This window comes from Spodoptera frugiperda, chromosome 26 (assembly GCF_023101765.2).
Source record: "Spodoptera frugiperda isolate SF20-4 chromosome 26, AGI-APGP_CSIRO_Sfru_2.0, whole genome shotgun sequence".
In the NCBI taxonomy this organism is placed as follows: Eukaryota; Metazoa; Arthropoda; class Insecta; order Lepidoptera; family Noctuidae; genus Spodoptera; species Spodoptera frugiperda.
The window spans coordinates 8,634,625-8,652,389 of record NC_064237.1 but is presented as its reverse complement, the minus strand read 5'-3'; the positions used below and the strand labels follow the sequence as shown (position 1 = coordinate 8,652,389).

Genomic DNA, 17,765 nt, shown 5'->3' with positions numbered 1-17,765 from the left:
CCGGGGCTCCGGCTAGAAAAGCAGGAGTAGGAACGGGGTGGTTTTTAGTTATTAAGAGTCTGACACTCCCTCTTGCCTCGCCCGAGAAGTCATTCGATGATTTTCTCCCAAAAAAAAATATTGTAAATAATATCTTTATAATTCTTCTGTACGTGTGTATGTCACTGAACTCCTCTTAAACGACTAGACGGATTTTGATGAAACTTTTTGTGTGTGTTCAAGAGGATCTGAGAATGGTTTAGATTCACAATTTTGTCCGCTGCACAAAGTTTTTTTAATTAGTTTTTAATTTATTAGTAGTTGTTGATTTTGGAATGTTTTACATTGGATCCGACAGACAGCGCTACCATCGCAGTGTCAAATATTAATGACGTTAGATATTGTCATAACATTTGAATAACAATTTTCATCAAAAAGGTCCAGAATGTTTTAGGTTATTAAAAAAAGTTTAAAATTTTCAAATTAGAGACGTGTAGACAGGACAACGTCTGTCGGGTCCGCTAATGTTTTATAAGTTTCTAAACTGACATGGTCACTAGCACTATTATTAGAACTTATGACGGGATATTTACCATGTTTATTCACTTTGGTGAGTTTCCGATATTTCGGCTCTGTTGCAAGCGCCATGATCACGGATTAACTGGAGTAAATGCGGGTGGGTGTTCACGAGCAGACAAATCGGTCTACCCGCTTTCTCGTTCGTTTCTTGCTGACACCGCTAACACCACTACCATTGTCACTTGTAACTCGGTTTAAATATCGGAAACTCACCAAAGTGAATAAACATGGTAAATATCCCGTCATAAGTTCTAATAATAATAATATGTTTGTTGAACTTTCGGTTACCCGCAGTGGACCATACGCTGTAACTGTAAGGCCTAAAGTTGAAATTAGCTTGAACTACTCGCAACACACGCGCGCTTATTAAACTGGGGATTTTATTAATATGAGTTTGTATGCGTGTATGGTAGTCAATCACGTCAAAATAGCCAAAAGGATCGGGATGGCATTTGGATACAGGGTTAGATTATCGTCTGAAATAACACTTAGCATACTTTTTATCGCAGTTGTTTAAGCTAGTGATTTAATAATTCTTAACCCAGGTTCTTCTAATAATTAAGACTAGAACACAGGAACGTGTAAAGCCGATGCCGGAAATGTAGTATTAGCAAGTATGTTAATTGTATACATTCATGTGCATTAACTCCTTAACTACATCATTTACATTAATGAGTATCAATTTACGAAGAATATAAGTAATTATAATAATATGTACGAGAATCATAAAAAAAAAAAATAATCTGACTGAGCTTAACTCTCAGCCCAAAATTAGTGTTGGGGTGGTGTTAGGTAATTAAAGCAACGCCATCTAGTCGAAAAGTGTCAAACTTATACATAAAGACGGAACAGAGTAGATCAACTCTGTCTTAATTTTTCCGAGTTCTTGATTAAGTATTAATTAAGCAAATTATACCTAATGGAAGACGTGAATAAGTAGATAGGAACAATAAATGCAATAAAATTGTATTTAATAATAACTAAAAAAAAACTGCTTGACCCACAATTATAGTTAACCTATTACTAAGTAATTTTCTTTAAATTAATGAAGAAAACAGGCCTTCTTTGACTTCAATTGATAAAGTTTTAAGTAAAAATTAGATAAGATAAAATTAAATGTTCCATAAAATAAAATATAATAAAAAGTAACACAATAATAACATTGCAACTCGCGAGGGAAAACACAAAAGTAAGTTGGCAACAAGGCACATAACTGTGATTAGTTTTACTTTTCTCTAAGGCGCTGTTATATAAATTTATATTATATTGTATTGTACATACTATAATGTACTATTATATTATGAATAATATTATATAATTCTGTACTACACACAATATTATTTTACATATAATTATTATTCCAAAAATAGTATACTTTATCAGTTTACCTATTGATAAAACCCTCATTAAAAATTTGAATAGAAACTCGTGAAATATATATTTTCGGGTGGTGTAAAAAAAACCTTATTTAAAATTAAAATGGAAACTCGTCACATATCTTTGGGTGGTGTAGTCAAATGCGAATCAGTTCTTGATTGTCGAAGATGGACAAAATAGGAATGACGGTGTATGAAACTGAAAGAGGTCCTATCAGCTAAATCAGCTCATAGCTTGTTTGTATGCCAAATTTCATTAAAATCCGTTCAGTAGTTTCAGTGTGGTTGAAAAAATGGTCTACTTTGCTGTTATTTTTATGTTATTATTATTTTAATATTAGGATTAGATTATCATGTAGAAATTAACCAAAACAATAATCAAACTCGTTTCTAATATGTTGAACCTGACAATAAAACCTAATAAGTCTAGACTTAATAAATAATTTTGGGGTGTCTGTTTTTAATAATGAAACCACTTTTTACTATATGCACACAACGCCACGCCTTTTATCGCCGAAGGAATAGGCAAAGGTTATAAATTAAATTACTGCACAAAATGTATATAAATACGACAGATAAACCAAAATCACAGTTTTTTAATCTGTCTTACTATTTTTCCGGCTAATCTCTGAAATTTCTGAACCGATTTTGACGGTACTTATTGATAGGTAACTGATGTACTTAGACTACTTTTATTTTAGAAAAAAAAATCTATTTTTCAGAAGTCATTAATTTACGCAGATGAAGTCGCGCGCAACAGTTACTAGTAGGTGAATTAATTTTCTACCAAAGACCCATATAAACATACATAGTTTAATTTTTACTCATTCAATTAAAGGTTGAATAAAAATTGGTATAAATGAATCCTTACTTAAAGATCAAATTCTACCAGATATGCGGCCATCTCAAACATAATTCCTTCCTTAAAAGATTGCATTTAAGAATACAAAATAATGTTTCTATTCACAGTAGATATCTCTGCGAGCCAGGCCCGTCGGGAAATGTGATCCAACTTCCTTACATTTACATTTTGTTGAAAATAAATTCTATATTTTATAAAAGAACATGCCTTGCGGCTTAACGACAATTTTGGGACGAAATTGTCGGTTGAACGTTGTGTGAAAAATATTGTTTAATGAGATTTTGTTTGTAACATACGTCATACATACATACATTACCTCACATCTGTATTCCATTGAGATAGGGCAGAGCCAATGGAACACCAATTATACCTAATTTTTCTTATTGTTTACAATATTTAGATAAGTAATTGTACAGTAAATAATTTAAACTTTAGACTATTTGCAAATATCTTTTACTCGTGACTGTTGATGGGTTAAATTCGGAGTTGTTATACATATAAACCTTCCTCTTGAATCACTCTTTCTATTAAAAAAAACCATCAAAATCTGTTGCGTAATTTTAAAGATCTAAGCACACAGACACACAGACGACGACGCATTACGACTTTGTTTTACGCTATGTAGAAATGACGACAATTATAAACACACAAAAAGAAATAAAATTAATTTAAATTGAATGTTATGTGTATTTTGTTTTAAAATATTATACGTATTTCGAAGAAAATATAGCATACATAGTTTTTGTTCTTAAGACTTCACGCCAGGTATGGCTTACTACGATAATATGCAAAGTAAAGCTACCTTTGTTCGGTAAGCCTACTTTTCGCCACTCACTCTCCTAATCCGATCAGATGGCAATCTGACACGACCGGAGAGAGGTCAGCCTGGGACTTTATAGCTTTACGGGATTTCGGAGATACGCGGGTTAGAACAACATTGAATATACAATCATGTCAATGGACCAGTTATTCACTATATCGGATTTATATTATATAAACCGAGCACTAAAAAAGTTTAAAATAATTTTAATTTCGGAAGTCGGTGTTTCTCAGTATTATTTGTTTCGACACCGATTCCGAATTAAAATTATTTTTAACTTTTTTAGTGAAGTCGGTTTATTTTTTTTGAAAAAGTATTTTATTTTGCACTTTTTAATTTATACGCAGTATCGAAACTAAAAAGTCGGTTAAAATTCTCTATCTCATTAATAATTTATTGTAATTTCTATGTGAGTATGAAGTTCCATTGGCCATTTCTGGTCTTCTTCATAGTTCCACCTCTTCAAAGGTTAATTTTTGAACATGTAAATTTGCAATTCTAGATTATACCAAAATCACTGTATAGTTCCCTTAATATTTGGAGTTCCCTCGATTTCTTTAAGATCCCATCATCAGATCCTAACTTGGTGACAATGGGACCACCTCATAACTATCTACTTTCGAACAAAACAGATTTTGAAAATCCGACGACAATTGGCGGAGTATAACTTTATTGTGACTTCTATGTGAGTATGAAGTTCCATTGGCCAAACTGGTCTTCTTCAAAGTTCCACCTCTTCAATTGAAGGTTACTTTTTGACTGTAAATGCTTCAATTTAGATGAATATACCAAAATCACTATTCGTTCTTAATATTTGAGGCCCTCGATTTCTCTAAGATCCCATCATCAGATCCTACCTTGGTGACAATGGGACCACCTCAGAACTACCTACTTTCGAACAAAAAAGAATTTTGAAAATCCGTCGACAATTTACGGAGTATTCGATGAACAAACATACAAAAAAAAAAAATATACAAACAGCCGAACATAGTACCAGTCCTCCTTTTTGTGAAGTCGGTAAAAAGCATACATATTCTTACAAACTTTTAGAGTAAATCAAACAGATGTTTCGTAATTGAATGTTTATTTGTGATTCCTGGATCGAAGAAAATATGACTAAGTTCTTGGATTTTTAATTTTGACAATATGCAAGTATGTGATGACCACGGTCTCACAAAAAAACCGTCGTGAAACAACGCTTGCGTTGTGTTTTGTTGTGTAAGTGAGGTTACCGGAGGCCTAATTACCCTCCCCCCCTTCCCAATCTTCCCAATTTCCGATTCCATAAAAACCCTTAAATTCCTAACCCCCAAAAGGTCGGCAACGCACTAGTAATGCCTTTGGTGTTTCGCTTGTCCTTGGGCGGCGGCGATTGCTTACCATTGGCCGATCCTGATGAGCTCGTTTACTGGCTTTTACCATAAAAAAATGTATAGGCATAGAATCTAGAACCATGTCAGGTATACGGCAATAGGTCATCTTCCAATTACAAAGAAATTCTTTTGAGGAAATAACAAAATAAAAGGCATGACCTTTATGTTACTTACTTTTAACCTTGAACAGGTTAATGATCCAACTTAAGTGATGTTCCATGAACATCTTCCGTCATCTTAGTATGGATAGGAAAATAAACAATAGCGCTGATAGCCTTGTCCGACAAGGAAGAATCTGAGTCGAAAGTATTGGTTTCGTAAAATGCTACCACCTCAGTTTGTACATAATGCAATTTCTGTACAAATATGCGAAAGTAACACGTGTTTTTTTGCATATTACATAATAATAGTATTAAAAAATGTTTTGTTTATTTTAATGTGGTATAGACTATGAAAGAAAACAGAATATTAGGTAAATGAATGGAACGACCTTGGATGCAATATTTTAGATATTAGGTAATAACTTATTATCTCTTAAGATTACAGGAAAAGTAGATGCTTTTGTCTTTGTAAAATGTTCTGACGGTTTGTTTCAGAAAGTACTCAAGTGGAGACCATCACTGACTGACGACGTCGTCAGAGAGTCTTGATAAGGCAATTGACAGGAATTTTATCCAGTTACTTCTCCTGCCTAGGGCGAGTCGAGAGGGAGTGTCAAACTGGTATTGACCAAAAACCACCCCGTTCCTATTCATGATCTTCGAGCAGGAATCCCGATAACCCGCTAGGTGGTCCGCGGCTCTGAAGCCAAAAGTCAATGAATGCAAGTAACGAGTTGTGGTTCAATGTATAAGTAATGTAGGAGGAGAGAAAGAAGGATAACCTGTTTTAGCAGAGATCTTTGGGCTAATGATAATAATGATTACCTTAGTCTGATATCAAAATCCCATAGCACCTTTATGTTCATTCAGATTATAATAATTACAATAATTATTATAGGAAAAAGTAATAAAAAATATATCAAATCAGTACTAAACTATTTAATTTATTGTTTAAAATCATTATTAAATCAATCCGTAATCACCTGCACGTAATCTTTATGAATGATAATGGCGGGACGTTCAGAGGCTGCGTATGCGCCGATTCTCTCGCTAGTCGTGTTACTGGCGCACAGTCGCTCGCCCGTCAGTTACTTGACTTGATATTACGCGCGTAAAGTAAGCACGAAGATAAATAATTGAATGGGAAACAAAATATTTAAGAAAAAATTGGAATACCGGATCATTGACCTGATTTCTGTGAGTGTTTGTTTTTTTTTCTTTTTTTTTTGTTATGTGTGTGCGAAATGGAATATATTATTTTTATACGTGTTTTCTGTGATTCGATGTGGATTTATTTATTCGGTATATTTTTTTTTGTACACGATTCGGTGAAAATATTTTTTTTTTAATGTTATTTATAGAAAAATTAATCGATGTTCCTTAGTCTCGCTAAAACCTTGAGAACGGCTATATCGAATAGGCTAATTTTGGTCTTGAATTATTATCTGTAGAAGTCTAGAGAAGGTTTCAAAATGTGAAATAAAATATTTAAAGCGGTATGAAATTTTCGCGGTTCTGCTAGTAAAAAATAAGATTCTTATATCCTTTTTGAAATGCATGAAATAATATTATTACATTTCACTTTCACAGTTTCTTTCAGTGATGTTTATTTTTAAAGAAGAGTTACATAAATGACTTTTTGCGAATTAACGTTAAGCGTACGTATATTTCAAAATTATGCAGATTAAGTTTAATTAGTTTAAGTATTCATGATACTTATTTTATTGTTAAAACAAATCTTTCTTAATTGCTACATTTGAGGCGCTGCGTTTAAAATTTTAATTATGAGATATAATTATTTCGCTTCGTTAATTGTGTACGTCATCGTCATTATTCAAATAAAACAGTCATTTGACTGTCTTTTTTCTTAAATAGAGTTTAAATTATTTACTTTTCATTTATACTTTATTAGCTCTATTAAAAACTCCAATTCAGAAGTATACCCCTGAACATTTTTTTTATAATACTTTCATTTTTAATTTTTTTAACACTTTTTACAAAACTACATAATTATTTTCTAATCAAACATTAGTACGTAATATGTAAATCTATTAATTTACAACATTATTTTTAAATATCTGCCTGCCGTAAGAAATGGCTGACATGTTGTGATCCAATATTGTGAACACATTACTGCATGTTTTTTCACATGTTTATAGCAATATAATATAATGATATAAATATAATAAATTAGTCTCTCGAAGCAAACATAATATCTCATTCTAATGTTTACTATTCTTTTTCTTAGAATAACCTTCTTATAATTATTCACAATAATTAAAAAGCGCCTATCATAATTATACCCAGATTTCGTTAACAAACAGTTCTAAGGTAGCTACGTATCATGAAGTTGAATGTTTTTATGACGTTTTTGTATGAAAGTCAGGAGGCTTTTATTACTTGGAAGATAATAATAGAAGTGTTGAACAAATAAATATAGAAATGCAAAGATAAAGGCAATTATTCTTTGTTTGTGTAATGATAAACAAGGATGTAGAAGAGATTAGACAAGATGCTTGTAGTTTTAAAATAGGTTGTAAATGTATTATGCAGTCAGTTAGTAGATGTTTGTGTCAGAGGGCTGGGTACTCTGTTATAACTCATTACCTTATAGCGAATTTGACTTGAATGATACTTAAAAAAAGTCTAGTTTGAAAATAACTGTGCGATAGCTCAGTAGCTGGGCAACTGGCTACTGTGCCTCGTGTCGTGGGTTCAATTTGTCACATATTAGTGTTCTAGATCGAGAACGCTGACAAGGCATAAGACAAAATTCTACAAAAAAAAAAAAAATATCTTTCATTGACCATGATGAAAATGATAGACTAAATTTCCGCGTATTCACTGCGAGATCTTATCATAAGATTGTTTTTGTAAATGTAGGTAAAGAATACCTTTTAAAATAAGTTTCAACTATCTTATTATAATGTTATCTCACTGTGGTATAAGATATTGTATGTACGTTACTTTATCGTAAAACATGCCGTAATGTTCCCCTCAGCCTTCCCCTTCGGGGATAAAAGGCGTGACGTCGCATATATGTATTTGTTACTTTTTCGTGTAAAAACAATTGAAAGTTAATAAACAACAAGTAGGTTACAAAATAACACTTTTACACGTCAATATTTGAAATAGCTATATGAGGCCATTAAGTAATAAGCTATGCCCTAACAAACATAAAACCAAATTAGGACCAAGGTCAAAGCTTTAAGCCGAAGAAAGGGTAAAGTCAAATGTTAAAACTGAGATTTTAGTGTCGTAAGTTCGAATCCCTTCCCGAGTTGTTAATCCACTTGTAGGCCGAGGTTGTAAGGGTGAAGGGTTAAGCCTATCTTTCGCTGGCTTTGACTCATGTAAACCAGGGGCACAGAAATGTTTAATGAACATTACTGAACAATGTTTCGTTTTAATCCTGTTGAGTATCTGTGAACTTTGAGATGGGTGAGTAAGGCATGTAAGCTATAGTTCCATAGAGTTACACAGTTTTTTTTTAAACGTTGCCCCACATTAGCATTTTCTCCTGTGTCGTGGGTGCGTTTACAAACATACAAGTTCACATTCACATGACACCCTGACCCGAAACAACAATTTGTGGATCACACAAAGAGTTGCTCTGTGCGGGAATCGAACCCGCTACCAGCCAGTTGCCCAGCTACCGCACCAACCGTGCAGTCTAAGGCACTTGTCTCACCGGCAACGATTAACGAGTAAAGCTAGAACTAGAAACGAGTTAGCGAGTTAGGGAGCGAGTGCGTAGTTCCGATATTTAAGATTTATTTCCGATGTTTAACTAGTGAAGCGAGTGCTCGCCGGCAGTGTGAACAGTCAGCGATCAACTGTTTGTATATAACATCTCTTTTGTTCATACGGAAAGTATATCTATTGTATGTTTCTTGAGCGAGAAAATAGCCGATAGTTAGTCGTTTTCTCGCCGTTGGTGGGACAACTGCCTTACACACAGTTATATTATAGTCTTGCTTTATCACGGGATAGGTAAACAAAAGATGGATCGCCTAATAGTAAGCTATCGGTGTCGCCCATGGAAGTATACAACACCAGTTGAATTTTAAGTACGTTGCCAACCTTTTAGGGATTAAGGATGGTTTAGGGATTGACCGTTTACCTATATTACGGTAAAATTTTAACTAATAAACAATAAACAAAACCTAACAATTTAATGCCTTTTGTGCTAATTATTCGTTTAAATCTTGTATTTATGACTCACATAAATCATAAATATCTTGTTATTATAAAATTCTCAAGTAGAAGTGAAAATATACCAATCATTTTATATCTTGGAAGAGTTGTTCATGAAAATTCCATTATGTCGTGTTTCGCACCTCGTAGTAAAAAAGGATGTTTACATTTAATTAGTACAGAGATAATTCATAGTACCATTATAATTGGTAAAATAAATATTTTTCATTTATAATCGACATTTTAGCGACATTCTGAAATATATATTAGTTTTATTATAGTTGCTAAATGCTATGTTGGAGTAAGTACATATTATGTTGTATTGTATGTGGTTCGGAAAAAAATGGTTATTTTCGTAGGCTACACGTAATATAATGCTTGTATTGGAGGTGCAGATAGGGTATTCAAAAATAGACAAGAAAAATTTCCGTGGTACTTGGCGCCTTAAGGCTTAAGTATGAAACGAGTACTCTATACAGAGTGTAAACGGGACGCTCCTAAACGCCGCAGTTGATGGTAAAAACGGAATTCAATGTTTATTTTATGTGATTATAGTGGCAATCTACTGCCTAAACCTTGATGTGGCATTAATAATAAGAAAACAAAAATGATTAAATTCATAAAAACAAAAAAGAATTGTAACGTTTCTCGGGAGCGTTCCGTTTACACCCTTCATAACCGTGTTGAAAAAAGCTAACTATTAAACTGGAAACTGTTATGCTTCGATTTTTCAAGTGATACTGTTTGTGATATTAGTACGAGTATACCTACTTTTTTCGATAAAGAGCTAAACTCGTAATAAATCATTGAGGACAGCACTCGTCGATACAATATTATGACAATTTCAATGACATTACAAGTGGTCTCGCAATATTTGATGTTCGATGTTGAAAAACGGATACAATCCAGTTTTTGAAATAAGTTAATGTTTATAAACCAAATCTATAAACAGGTCTTATTTTTGTTTATATTATTAAGTATGTTCTTACACGTGTGAAACAAAGGATTTGTTTATTAATCACGCGCGGACGAGGGAGTGTCAGACTGTTACTAAAAATCACCTAGTTCCGTCTCCTGCTTTGAGCCGGAGTCCCGATAACCTGATACGGTGTCCATAGCTCTTGTTTATTAACCTTAGTTTAAAAAATGGGGGTGATCTCTTATGTTATGTTTCAAATCCAAAGTTTTGGCAAGGCATACGCTCTTACGCTCCTATTACACTCGTAGATGTAGAAAAAAAATGAGTGTTGTATTTTAAATATTGAACCACTCGCGATAAAGCTAACAAAATTTGATATTTCGAACCATTTTTATGAATACCAAAACATAAATGAAAGTCAAACTGCTGTAATCAGAGTAATTTAATGGTTAATTAACCTAGTCCTATGCAATTGTTATCTTTGAGTACGACAGTTAAATATATTAACCATACTAGAGAGTAGTAAAAATCTAGACATCAAACACCTAAAGTTATGGACAAAGAGCTAGTACACGCAGTATAAATAAGTGTTTAATACCCACTTAGCTGTCGATTACTCAGTAATCAGAGGCAGTAAAGATACAGTATCTGTCCAAGGTCTGGTAATATGTAGGTAACTAGTAACTAGGTACCGTAAAGCCCAGTGAGGGTAATTAAATTGCAACGTTTAGCAACATTTAAATGTCGGACAAGAGTCCGTATCTTGCCTCATTGGGCCGATTACATTCATTTTTGGATGTTGGTAAAGAAATAAGTGTATGGTTTGCGAATATTGTATTGTTATCGTATAATTAAGTGGTGACATGAATATGTGTGTGTGATTTTGTATATGTACTCTTCTGTATTGGTTTGTAATTGTTCAATTAATGTTCTTGGTGCGTGAATTACAAATAGTTGTTGCAATTTGTTGATTAATTTGTTTTTATTTTAATTTGACTGATTTCGAATAGAAATATCTTTGATTGTTCATTTTAATTAGATAATTTTATGTCCGGAAGACAGAATTATAAGTAAGGACTCTTTGTTTGGGAGGAATTGGAAAACTATTCCGTATTTTTTTTATATTGTATATTTTCATTTAACTAGCTTCTGTCTAAGTATCCTTCTGTCTAAATATCACGCAAATCAGCTCACACCCTGTCTGTAGTATACCAAATTATATTTCATCAAAATCGGTTCAGTAGTTTCACCATGATTGACGGACAAACATCCAAACAAACTTTCAAATTTATAATATTAGTGTGGTAAACGTGTGTGATTGTACCATTTAATTATGTAATTTTATGCATAGAAAGTTGAATTATACTAGGCATTTGTTTGGGAGAAAGAAATTAATAAATTAATTCGTTTAACATTTTTATTTCAGATTTACGTTTATGAATAAATACAGAGATAAATATGATGTGTATATTAGTATAATAAACATGTCATTGCTTGCATACAAGCGTCATACTATCATCATACAACATACATATCCACCATAATAGATACCTATCTATCTATCACAGGAAAATGATGAGGAAAACTTTTGAGTTTAGAGAAAAAAGAAACCTATTTTTTTAAGACGTAGGTAATTTACAATGAATCACTCGCATAATATATCTCCCATTTAGGTATAGCTTGTCAAAGTTTTTACACGTGTTGATAATATTGACTAACGAATCTACACATACATACATAATTATCGTCACGCCTTTAATCCTCGAAGGGGTAGGCAGAGATGCACATTATGACATGTATTGCTACTGTACAATGTACACCCACTTTTCACAATTTGTGTTGTAAGTCCCATGTGATAGGTGGTAAACCTATTGCCATAACTGACTGACGAATCTCTCGGCAAAATGTTACTATATTTTAAAAATGAGACCATATATCATAATTGTTGTTGTAAATAATAAATAAGAAAAACGAAATAAAACTAAATATTGCTTAATATTTTAAATTGTTATGCAATTTCCTTGTACTTAACAATATATAATTTTGTGTGACAAGCGTTAACTTGTTAGCTTGTATTCAAAACAAAATATAAACTCATTTTCATTTTAATTTTCATTTGTTCCGGTTCCGAAACTCATTTTTAAAATAAATATGGTTCTCTTCAATTTGTTAGACAAAAATCGATCTTATTTCTAAGTAAATCAAGGTCATAAGTAGATCAAACATTGTTGTAAAGGTGACACAATGTAGACTACAATAATCTATATCTATACATATAATAAAATCGTAGAAAAGTGCTGTCTGTACATCTATACATATAATAAAATCGTAGAAAAGTGCTGTCTGTACATTGAAAATAAAAATAAAAAAAATAGCAGGGGTTATTGTTATGTCGATGTCGAACCCAAAAATGTAATTAACTTTTTTTTTGTCTGTTTGTCTGTTTGTCTGTTTGTCTGTTTGTCTGTTCGTCTGTGCGCGCTAATCTCAGAAACGGCTGATCCGAGTTGGATGCGGTTTTCACGAATATATTGTGGGATGCTTAAATTTACATTTAGTGTTTGTTTCATGTCAATCGGTTCATAAATAAAAAAGTTATGTCAAATTAAAGAATCACGTCGAACATTCTATGCTTATACCATTAATCTCCGCAACTATTTGACGGATTTGGTTGAAATTTGGTACAGATATAGTTTAGAACCTTAGAAAGGACATAGATATATTTTTATTTCAAAAATCAAAAAATAAAAATAAGAAATAAATTATTTATAAATAATTCTATGATCGTTACACGACTTCGGTTCATGTTATTGTTTTAATTTATCGAAAAAAAGTAAATAAATAGTAAAAAGGTATGAAAAAATAATATCAATATAATAAAACATTTAGTACAAAGAAAATGCTCTAACGGAGTATAGATAATTCTATGTCGATCGTTACACGACTTCGGTTCATGTTATTGTTTTAATTCATCGAAAAAAAGTAAATAAATAGTAAAAAGGTATGAAAAATATAATTAAACTTTTAGTACAAAGAAAATGCCCGAACGGAGTATAAATAAATACAGTAGAACTCCAATTATCCGAATTAATGGGGACCGGGACCCATTCGGATAATCAAATACATATTCGGATAATCGGATTTTTTCAAAAAAATTGCCATTGAAGAGAATAAAAGCTACGTTTTGATATTGCACTATTTTTTTATTGAATTAAATTGCGGGGAAGTCAGCGTAGGCACAACGGCAAGTTAAGACAAGTCAAGTCAAGACTTGACAAACACTGGCTTCGCGGGGGGGGGAGAATAATAGCGCACTTAGACTTTTTTTGACAATTTTTGTGATTCGGATAATCGGCGATTCGGATAGTCGGAGTTCGGATAATTGGAGTTCTACTGTAATCCAAGTTGTCTTTATCCTCGATAGATGGCGTTGGGATCGAAATAGATCGCGCTATGGTTTCGTTACATTCATTTGGTTGGGTATCGGCCGAGCGCTTCGGTACTATCGTAGAAAAAGTGTATTATCAGTCGTATGATTATTTGTCTGTAGTGGTCCTGCTGTTTCATCATCATCAGCCTATAGCAGTCCACTGCTGGACATAGGCCTCCCCAATTGTTCGCCACTTTCCTGCTGTTTCGTATATTCTAAATTGGTTTCGTTGTATTTGTCAATTAATAAGTTTATTTGTTGGGTTTTCCTGGTTTTTTGGTTAAACTATTTAACGTAGGTTTAGTTTGATATCGATTATTAGTAGTTACTGTAGTTAGTTTTTTTACACAGTGGCATTTTACACAGTGGCATCACGTGCCATAATGTGCACCTCTGCCTACCCCTTCGGGGATTAAAGGCGTGACGATATGTATGTATGTATGTAGTTTTTTTAATAAAATTGTAAGTCTAATTTTTTTTTAATCAGATTAGATTTAAGTCGTTTCTTTTAAATTATTTAGTTTAAGCTTGGTTATTATAGCATAGAGGATAGGTTGTAATATAGTTTCTTTTTTAATTGTTATAAATTCGTAATTCGTAGCTTTCTTTAGTTTTAAGTTAGTTTAAGTCCGTTTTTAAACTATTTTGTCAATGCCCTAAGTGAGTATACATCTATTAAATTCAAACGCAGAGCTCATTATATTGATTTTTGAAGAGTTCCCTGGAATATCTTCCACATCTCATTTTTGAAGAGATCCCGCGAGATCGGGAACTATGTGGTTAAAACCAAAAATTTGCCGGAAGTCACTATTCCACGCGAACGAAGTCGCGGGCAAAAGCTAGTATAGAATATATACGAGAAAGAAAAATGATGCTCTAAATAAATAAAATAAATATCCAATAAACAATTCCAAGCTAGAAGCAAGTAGCAGCGCGACAATCGCCACCTCATATGTCGCGGAATGCTACTCATGAATATGAACCCCTAGCATGGCTTGAAACTAGTCGAGTTCCTCATCAAACAGTTATGTGAGTAAGCCGATAACATAATAATTAATAAAGCAAGAAGCTTTAAAAAGTTTATTAAACAATAAAATACACCGGATTTTGCGACGGATTTATCTATTAACCCATGCTTGGTAAACTACTAACAAATCATAGTTACTTAACCAAGAACTTTGTTAGGTGACAAAAAATACATTTCAATTACTACTTAGGTACGAGTACATTTCCAATCAAAAATCTTTAACAAAGAACTCTATTGCTACAATAACAAAATACTTTTTGCAACGTCACGTCATTGCGTATTTCACATAAGTTGTTGAACTTGGCCCCATATATAGCGATTTAGAATTCAACGCCGAACTAATCAGTAATTGAGTATTTATGGTAATCAATTGAATATTAATGACTGCAACTTTATCTTTTAATGTTGATTTGGCAAAATATTCGCATGTAATACTAGTATATGATGAATGAGTACATTGCATAATTTTATTAGTGTTATAGACATTTCTATAACACTTACTTACTGGTAAGGATGGTTTTAGTAGTTTAATAATTGATTTTGAAGTGTAGTAGGTGTGTAGATGTAGTATCGTAAACAAGTGTTATTTTTCGAAGGTGAGACAGTACTTCACACCGAAACAACTGCTGAGCCTGTACCAAGCGCAGGTTCGGTCATGTATGGAGTACTGTTCTCACCTTTGGGACGGCTCGGCTAAATGCCAGCTAGATGCGCTCGAACACATTGAAAGGCGTGCCAAGAAGCTCATCAATGATGATGCGCTTGTGGAGGCCCGGCTTCAAAGCCTTGAACACAGGCGCAAGGTCGCAAGCCTTTCCGTTTTTTACCGGATACATTTCGGAGAGTGTGCGGGGGAATTGCACAACTTGATTCCCCCTAGTCCTTTTCATCATCGAACCACAAGACAATCGGCGAGGCGTCACCGCTTCATGGTAGATATCCCACCCACTCGCACGAAGCGCTTCGCTCCAAGCTTCCTTGTGCGAACTGCTAGGGAGTGGAACTCCTTGCCGGAGTCTGTGTTTCCTGATGGGTATAACCTGGGTGTCTTCAAGGCCCGAGTGAATAGGTTGCTTATGGGCAGACGTGCTCCACCGTAGGCCGCATCATCACTTACCATCAGGTGAGATAGCGGTCAAACGTCGACCCATTAAATGTAAAAAAAAAAAAAAATTAATTGTAAACAAGTGTCGAGTGTCTACTCGACTAGTTTCAAGTCATACTAGAATGCTCATTACACGTTCCGTGAAACTTCCATAGTGACATACAATATTCCAATCGTAATGCACTTGAATAATCCTTGTGTACAAGCCGAATGTTATTATAAATAGATACCAAAACAATCCAAGTGATAGCCGGGATCAAGTAGAAACTTGTGGTCATAATACTTTGTTACCTTATGTTTGGGTTGGCGCCACTGTCGCCAAAGAGGTTGAAGTAAAACGTCACACACTCGAACGAAGACATTTATTAAGACATTTTCTGCTGACTTATACTATTGTATGTAACGTAACCATAGCTCGAATTTAAATCGGCGAACGCCATCTATCGAGCTATGGTACAACTCGTAAATATAAATAATTTATTATTTAAAACTATTGTGCTACGCCTGAACATACCGCCCACCAAGGACTTATAGTCCTTAAAACAAATAAATTTACTAATTAATTACTAACTTCTATAATCTACTACAGTTCTTGGTGTTTGGTTCTTAAATTACTAAAATATAAAGACGTAGAAAAAAGTATAAGGCTAACAAATTAATTAATTGACATTGGTTAAAACACAAAATTTACAAGCTGGACGTTTAACTCGGGAGCCCTTATATTCTATTGTTAGCCCACTTATGTCTTTGCAAGAACATTGTCAAATACTCCAGAGACCAGTGTTCGTATCAATATTAAATCATTATTTGTGTCAATTGCCAACGTCTCAAGCCACCTAAGTTGATAATAATATGGTACTACCTATGGTTGACTATCACAGAAATGTCCTGGAGTCAATGAATTTACATCAGAAGTGCTTACACTAAACTCTGATGTACCTACAAAGGTAGTACGCTTACCAAATATGATTTTGGTATCATACCTCAAGAAGTGAGGTCCTAAACTAGAGAGTGAGGCTGGATTACCTTCTATAATTTTAGAGGTCCTATTCTACAATTAATGTTGTTCATCACCCTGGGTGATAAACCTCTGAGCCAGCACGCCTGTCGAAGCCATCCAAGAAAGTAATAATTTCCTTTAAAGAAATTTTCTAAAAATAAAAGTAATAATATAACAAACTCTAACTACATCTACAATCTAATAACTAAAACTATGACACATTATGACTCCAATCCTAGTAAGTATAATTAAATATGTTATATTGGAGCCACCTTTATTTTTAAAAGTGACAAGATTGCAGTGAACCCGATCCTCCTCATCTACTACTACCATGTAAATAACCTAGGTTTGTAACCTACTATAATAAGACTGCTACTTTGTACCTAGATGTTTAGACCACTCTTCATCGCAATCTAAATTGATCAAGTTTTTTGAGATGAAGATTTGAGCGGTAAGCGGTAAGTGAAGTAATATGCAGCCAAACCTAGCAGATACTACAAACGTTGTATTGCAGTGGACTGTATTAATTTTAGTAAGTAGTTTCAGTTGGATCAGTGATAGCTGTGACTACTGCGAGGTAAGTAAATCTTGTAATGGAATGGATTTGTGATTCAAGGTAAGTCCTAAAATTCTAGTTTATCTTTTATTTTAAGATCACTTCCATTGTCAAGCCTAATATTATATTCCTCATGTGAAGTCAGGTAAGTTCGACTAGATGTTTGAAGTTCTTCAGGACGAATAATTAAAATATCAGAGCATTAATACCCTGCCTTAATTTCCTGAAACTTTTTATGAATACTATTTTTTTCGACCTTAGCGTGCATGTTAACTAAATTATGATGTCTCACTATTTGAATTACTGACCTCTCCGGATATGATCCAGCCGAGGTAAGTATCTTGAGCCATTATTTTACCCGTAGGGTCCTTAATTAAGCCATTTTTTAAGAGTTTGGCATAGGCTCCCGACCCTAACAAAATGACAATTTTGTTAGGCTTA

The 17,765-nt window shown here is 33.5% G+C and overlaps 1 protein-coding gene across 1 annotated transcript in view; it reads left to right on the top strand.

Moving 5' to 3' along the window:
* Positions 1–6,119: 6,119 nt before the first annotated feature.
* The window catches only part of LOC118264202 (putative inorganic phosphate cotransporter), a 64,539-nt gene continuing 52,893 nt past the window's right edge, over positions 6,120–17,765 (top strand). The window contains exon 1 of the mRNA XM_035576638.2: positions 6,120–6,287. The gene's annotated coding sequence lies outside the window, so the exon portion shown is untranslated. The remainder of the gene's footprint in view (positions 6,288–17,765) is intronic.